We start from the raw sequence: 7,477 nt of genomic DNA, 5'->3' as shown, positions 1-7,477 counted from the left end.
CAGATCAAGGTTTTTGCATTGTTGAGTTCAATTGTCAGTTTTGCCTTATTTTGGATTTTGAAATTGTCTGTCCTGTACACAAGTGAGTGTCAAATACATCTGAGCGGAAGTTAGGTGTTCCGAATAATGACATTGAGCACTATGCACTCTCCTCCAGTCTGGAAAACAATTCCTCACAGGCAATTTAATTGACAATTTACAGCAGGTGCAGGAGTAGGCCATTCTGCCTTCGAGCCAGCACCACCATTCATTATGATCATGGCCTGAACATCCTCAATCTGTATCCTGTTCCTGCCTTATCCAGATAACCCTTGACTCCACGATCCTTAAGAGCTCTGTCCAACTCTTTATTGAAAGAACACCTCCTGCTGTCTCGCGTTCTTCATTCCGTTGACTTCAAGTCTTCACAGAATTCAACAGACCTTGTTACATATTCATTTCCTCACATTTGTTCAGATCATTATGTGCATAGTGTGACAGTGGGAGTGCACTTGCCCCACAACCCAGGGGTCAGATCATAGTCTTGGAACCGTACTTTGTTATTTCTCATTTCACCAACACCAGGGAGATCTGCTGCTCTGCTTGATTTACGAAATTCAATTATTCATAAGGTCATAGCGTTTCGTACATCTGTGACGAGGTGGCCGAGAGGTTAAGGCGATGGACTACTAATCCATTGTGCTCTGCACGCGTGGGTTCGAATCCCACTCTCGTCGTTGTCGTCACCGACTTTCAATGGTGCGGTTTTCAGATGATCACAGCTGTTGTATGGAAACTGGGATTCTAATAGTTATTTTATCTGCATTGACGCTATGACAAAAATCTCAAAGAATAGTTTGAGCCTGTTGAATAAACTACATTGCAATGTCGGTTGCATTGGGATAATGAAAAGGAGCGCGATATTCTTTTTCAAGTCAAGTTGCTGTGAACATTTTTTTCATATGAAAGACATCCAGGAAAATCAAATAACGAGTGCTGCGATGTACATGTTATGCAAAGGGATTCTTAATGAATGTTTTGTCAAATGAAATCTGGAGGACGTTGAGGAGAAGTAATTCATCCTGGTGAGAAGAGCACAGCGAGACAGCACAAAATAATGGAGATATTTCAAAATTGGCAGGGCGTGGGTTTAGGGGCACTGAGAACTGGCTGTAAATGCACAGTGGAGAATGGCCGCTGTGGGTACCGTGCATGGGCACGGAGGGACTTACACATTGGTCTCGCCCTCGCCCCTTGCTCTCGCCATTGATGACGGCTGGACTTAAGGCACAGATAAACACAAGATGTGAGAAGCAAGATCCCTCACGTTATGCACACACTGGATGCATCACATTGAACTATGAACAACTAGAGAAATCAGCATGTTACCTATAGGGAGTGAAACTAAACTGTGGATCAATAACCGCAGATTCATGCAACATAAACATGAAAAATGATTTAAAATGTAGGCTGTAGGTTTGCTCGCTGAGCTGTAGCTTTGATATCCAGACGTTTCTTTACTTTGCTAGATAACATCATCATCAGTGGCGACCTCCAAGTGAAGCGAAGCTGTTGTCTCCTGCTTTCTATTTATATCTTTCTCCTCGATGGGGTTCCTGGGGTTTGTGGTGATGTCATTTCCTGTTCGTTTTCTGAGGGGTTGATAGATGGCATCTAGATCTAAGTGTTTGTTTATGGCATTGTGGTTGGAGTGCCAGGCCACTAGGAATTCTCTGGCGTGTCTTTGCTTAGCCTGTTCCAGGATCAATGTGTTGTCCCAGTCGAAATAGTGATATTTTTAATCCGTATGTAGGACTACGAAGGAGAGAAGGTCGTGGCTTTTTGTGGCTCGCTGGTGTTCGTGTATCCTGGTGGCTAACTTTCTTCCTGTTTGTCTTACGTAGTGTTGGTGACAGTCCTTGCATGGAACTTTGTAGATGACGTTGGTTCTGTCCACGGGTTGAACTGTGTCTTTTAAGTTTGTTAGTTTTTGTTTGAGAGTGTTGGTGGTTTTGTGTACTACTAGGATTCCGAGGGGTCTTAGTAGTCTGGCTGTCATTTCTGAAATTTCTTTGATGTATGGTAAGGTGGTTAGGGTTTCTGACTGTGTTTGGTCTGCTTGTCGTGGTCTGTTCTTGAGGAATCTGTGGACTGTATTTTTTGAGTATCTGTTCTTCTCGATTACGTTGTATAGGTTGTTCTCCTCTGTTTTCCGAAATTCGTCTGTGCTGCAATGTGTGGTGGCTCGTTGGAATAGTGTTCTGACACAGCTTCGTTTGTGTGTGTTGGGATGGTTGCTGATGTAGTTAAGTACTTGGTCAGTGTTTGTCGGTTTTCTGTATACGCAGGTTTGTAGTTCTCCATTGTATCAGAAATAAGGTGGGTGAACTTAAGGCACGGATCGGTACCTGGGACTACGATGTTGTAGCCATCACGGAAACATGGATAGATGAGGGACAGGAATGGCTGTTGGAGGTTCCTGGGTACAGATGTTTCAGTAAGATTAGGGAGGGTGGTAAAAAAGGAGGGGGGGTGGCATTGCTAATTAGAAATGGTATAACGGCTGCAGAAAGGAAGTTTGAGGGGGATCTGCCTCTGGAGGTAGTATGGGCTGAAGTCAGAAATAGGAAAGGTGCAGTCACCTTGTTGGGTGTTTATTATAGGCCCCCCAATAGCAGCAGAGATGTGGAGAAACAGATTGGGAAACAGATTTTGGAAAGGTGCAGAAGCCACAGGGTCGTAGTCATGGGCGACTTCAACTTCCCAAATATTGATTGGAAGCTCTTTAGATCAAGTAGATTGGATGGGGCGGTTTTTGTGCAGTGTGTCCAGGAAGCTTTTCTAACGCAGTATGTAGATTGTCCAACCAGAGGGGAGGCCATATTGGATTTGGTACTCGGTAACGAACCGGGACAAGTGGTGGGCTTGTTAGTGGGTGAACATTTTGGTGATGGCGACCACAATTCTGTGACTTTCACCTTGGTTATGGAGAGAGATAGGTGCGCACAACAAGGAAGTTTCTACAATTGGGGGAAGGGAAATTACGATGCTGTAAGACAGGATTTGAGGAGCATACGTTGGGAGCATAGGCTGTCAGGGAAGGATGTGGTGGAAATGTAGGACTTTTTCAAGGAGCAGATACGACGTGTCCTTGATATGTATGTACCGATCAGGCAGGAAAGAAATGGTCGTGTGAGGGAGCCTTGGTTGACGAGGGAGGTTGAATGTCTAGTAAAGAGGAAGAAGGAGGCTTACATAAGGTTGAGGAAACAAGGTTCAGACAGAGCAGTGGAGGGATACAGGATAGCCAGAAGGGACCTGAAGAAAGGGATTAGGAGAGCTAAGAGAGGGCATGAAAAATCCCTGGCGGATAGGATCAAGGATAACCCCAAGGCATTCTATGCGTATGTGAGAAACCTGAGAATGACGAGAACGAGGGTAGGTCCGATCAAGGACAGTGGTGGGAGACTGTGTATTGAGTCGGAAGAGATAGGAGAGGTCTTGAACAAATACTTCTCTTCAGTATTTACGAACGAGAGGGACTGTATTGTTGAAGAGGAGAGTGTGAAACGGACTGATAAGCTAGAAGAGATATCTGTTAGGAAGGAAGATGTGTTGGACATTTTGAACAACTTGAGGATAGACAAGTCCCCCGGGCCTGACGGGATATATCCTAGGATTATGTGGGAAGCAAGAGAGGAAATTGCAGTACCGTTGGCAATGATCTTCTCGTCTTCACTGGCAACGGGGGTGGTACCAGGGGACTGGAGAGTAGCGAATGTTGTGCCCCTGTTCAAAAAAGGGAATAGGGATAACCCCGGGAATTACAGGCCAGTTAGTCTTACTTCTGTGGTAGGCAAAGTAATGGAAAGGGTACTGAGGGATAGGATTTACGAGTATCTGGAACGGCACTGCTTGATTAGGGACAGCCAGCACGGATTTGTGAAGGGTAGGTCTTGCCTTACAAGTCTTATTGAATTCTTCGAGGAGGTGACCAAGCATGTGGATGAGGGTAGAGCAGTGGATGTAGTGTACATGGATTTTAGTAAGGCATTTGATAAGGTTCCCCATGGTAGGCTTATGCAGAAAGTCAGGAGGCATGGGATAGAGGGAAATTTGGCCAATTGGATAGAAAACTGGCTAACCGGTCGAAGTCAGAGAGTGGTAGTAGATGGTAAATATTCAGCATGGAGTCCAGTTACAAGTGGAGTTCCGCAGGGATCAGTTCTGGGTCCTCTGCTGTTTGTAATTTTTATTAATGACTGAGATGAGGGAGTCGAAGGGTGGGTCAGTAAATTTGCAGATGATACAAAGATAGGTGGAGTTGTGGACAGTGAGGAGGGCTGTTGTCGGCTGCAGAGGGACTTAGATATGATGCAGAGCTGGGCTGAGGAGTGGCAGATGGAGTTCAACCCTGCCAAGTGTGAAGTTGTCCATTTTGGAAGAACAAATAAGAATGCGGAATACAGGGTTAATGGTAGGGTTCTTGGTCAGGTGGACGAACAGAGGGATCTTGGGGTCTATGTACATAGATCTTTGAAGGTTGCCACTCAGGTGGATAGAGTTTGTAAGAAGGCCTATGGAGTATTATCGTTCATTAGCAGAGGGATTGAATTCAAGAGTCGTGAGGTGATGTTGCAGCTGTACAGGACTTTGGTTAGGCCACATTTGGAGTACTGTGTGCAGTTCTGGTCGCCTCACTTTAGGAAAGATGTGGAAGCTTTGGAGAGGGTGCAGAGAAGATTTACCAGGATGTTGCCTGGAATGGAGAGTAGGTCGTACGAGGATAGGTTGAGAGTTCTCGGCCTTTTCTCGTTGGAACGGCGAAGGATGAGGGGTGACTTGATAGAGGTTTATAAGATGATCAGAGGAATAGATAGAGTAGACAGTCAGAAACTTTTTCCCCGGGTACAACAGAGTGTTACAAGGGGACATAAATTTAAGGTGAAGGGTGGAAGGTATAGGGGAGATGTCAGGGGTGGGTTCTTCACCCAGAGAGTGATGGGGGCATGGAATGCGCTGTCCGTGGGAGTGGTAGAGTCAGATTCATTGGCGACCTTTAAGCGGCATTTGGATAGGTACATGGATGGGTGCTTAATCTAGGATAGAAGTTCGGCACAACATCGTGGGCCGAAGGGCCTGTTCTGTGCTGTATTGTTCTATGTTCTATGTTCTATGTTCTATTGTCCTTTCTTTCTACTGTGACGTCCAAGAATGCGAGGTTGTTTCCGGTTTCTTCCTCCTTGGTGAACTTTATGCCTGTGAGAGTGTTGTTGATGATGTTAAATGTCTTTACTATCTTATTTCGTTTGTGATGACAAAGGTGTCATCTACATAACGGACCCAGATTTTTGGTTTGATTGTTGGTCGGGCTGTTTGTTCTCGTCTTTGCATTACTGCCTCTGCTATGAATCCTGATACCGGAGATCTCATGGGTGTGCCATTGGTTTGTTTGTAGATATGTTGTTGAAAGTGAAGTCGGTGGTGAGGTACAGGTCCACGGAGCTTCATTATGTTTTCGTTGGTAATGTGATTGATGGTTGTTGGTGCGTCTGTGATGGTCTCTTCTAAAAGTGTGGTAAGAGTTTCCTTTGCCAGGTCGATGTTGATGGAGGTGAACAGTGCTGTTATGTCGAATGAGATCATTGCTTCTTCTTCCTCTATTTTGGTGTTTTTGATGATTTTTAGGAATTCCTGGGTGGAGTGGATGGAGTGCTGTGACTCTTCTATGAGGCATTTCAGTCTTGCGTGTAGTTCTTTGGCCCGTCTGTAACTTGGTGTTCTGGGTAAAGAGACTATGGGTCTGTGGGGGGCTCCTGGTTTATGGATTTTTGGTAGTCCGGTTCGACTTGGGCAACACATTGATCCTGGGACAGTCTAAGCAAAGAAATGCCAGAGAATTCCCAGAGGCCTGGCACTCCAACCACAACGCCATAAACAAACACATAGATCGAAATGCCATCAACCCCGCAGAAAACGAACAGGAAATGACATCACCACAAACCCCAGGACCCCCATCCAGGAGAAAGATATAAATAGAAAGCAATAGACAACAGGTTCACTTGGAGGTCGCCACTGATGATGTTACCTCGCCAGATAATGAAACGTCTGGATATCAAACCTACAGCTCAGCGAGCAAACCTACACCCTAAACCTCAACCTGAGCTACAAATCTTCACAAATCTTGCGATTTAAAGTGTCTTTATACGCATATCATTAATAGACTTTTCGTTATAATACCCGTCTGGTTGAAAGAAGAAGACACCACATTTCAAGATGGATGACAACGTTACCAATTTTGTTTTGAAATTGAGATCTATTTGATCATTTTACACAGTGAACAAGTTCATTTTAAATAATGCAAACCACATTCTCTCACCTGGAATAAAAGTGTGATTTCAATATAAACATTGTCCTTGCTAAGTCACAGTTACTCAACATGAAAAATAGGATGTAATTTTTATTCAGCTTACATCAATTAGCACCATTATCTTACTTCGGATTGACTGCAGTATGCACATCCTAAATAAGGTTTAAGAAAGAATGACTTTTGGAAATAATGATTCGGTGGTGAAAAAAATAATATTAGGTTCTCATGATGCAGATATTCCACCAATGGCTCCAGTCGTGGAAATGTTCAGTGGGCAGTATTTCTATGATGGTATAGAAGTATGTGAGCTGTCAGGGATGGGAGCTCCCACTTCATCTGGAGCAGCGTCTTTTGGCGTGGACCAGGGAGCATCGTGACATCAGTCTGGGAGTTCCAACCACACCTGGAGCAGCTTCTGTTGACATGGAGCAGCAGGGAGCATTGGCACATCCGAATGCAAGATCCATCCTCATTTGGAGCAGCTTCAGTTAGCATGGAGCAGGGAGCTTTGCAAGAACCATCTGTGAGCTCCACTCTCACCTGGATCAGCTTTTAATGACATGTAGCATCAGGGAGCATTGGGACATCAGAGTGATAGATCCAACCTCAACTGGACTTCTTCTATTGACATGGAGGAGGGAACATTGGGACATCAGACTGGGAGCTCCAAGCTCGGAAGTACCAGCGTTTAATGACATGTAGCAGCTGGGAGCATTGGGACATCAGAGTGGGAGCTCCAAATTCAAGTAGAGCCGCTTCTATTGACATGGAGCAGCAAGGAGCATTGGAACGTCAGGTTGGGAGCTCCAACATCACCTGGCAAAGCTTGTATTTACATGGAAGAGGAGGGAGGATTGGGACATTAGGCTGGGGGAAAAGACATTCAACTATTTTAATATGAAGTAAAATATATTTCAACACCTCAGATGTTAATGGATTTATGAAGAATCTTTCCTGGGAAAATAATTAATTCTTTAGATAGTAAAGACAAGTCCTGAAAATATTCAACTCAGGAAAACGCATTGGTACAGAGAGAAATGGGTGTGATGCTTCCTGTCTTTGACTTTTCTTTTCTGGCCGACTCTGCACACGATTACATTACCGGAAGGACATTTTCACTCATTTCCT

General features: G+C 44.6%; 1 non-coding gene across 1 annotated transcript; it reads left to right on the top strand.

Moving 5' to 3' along the window:
- Positions 1 to 634: 634 nt before the first annotated feature.
- Positions 635 to 716, top strand: trnas-acu (transfer RNA serine (anticodon ACU)). Its single transcript has one exon. It is a non-coding gene; the product is annotated as a tRNA-Ser (tRNA).
- The last annotated feature ends 6,761 nt before the right edge of the window (positions 717 to 7,477 follow it).

Source organism: Chiloscyllium punctatum, chromosome 50 (genome assembly GCF_047496795.1).
Source record: "Chiloscyllium punctatum isolate Juve2018m chromosome 50, sChiPun1.3, whole genome shotgun sequence".
In the NCBI taxonomy this organism is placed as follows: Eukaryota; Metazoa; Chordata; class Chondrichthyes; order Orectolobiformes; family Hemiscylliidae; genus Chiloscyllium; species Chiloscyllium punctatum.
Note: the sequence above shows the minus strand (reverse complement) of the source record. Positions and strands in the feature narration are given on the sequence as shown.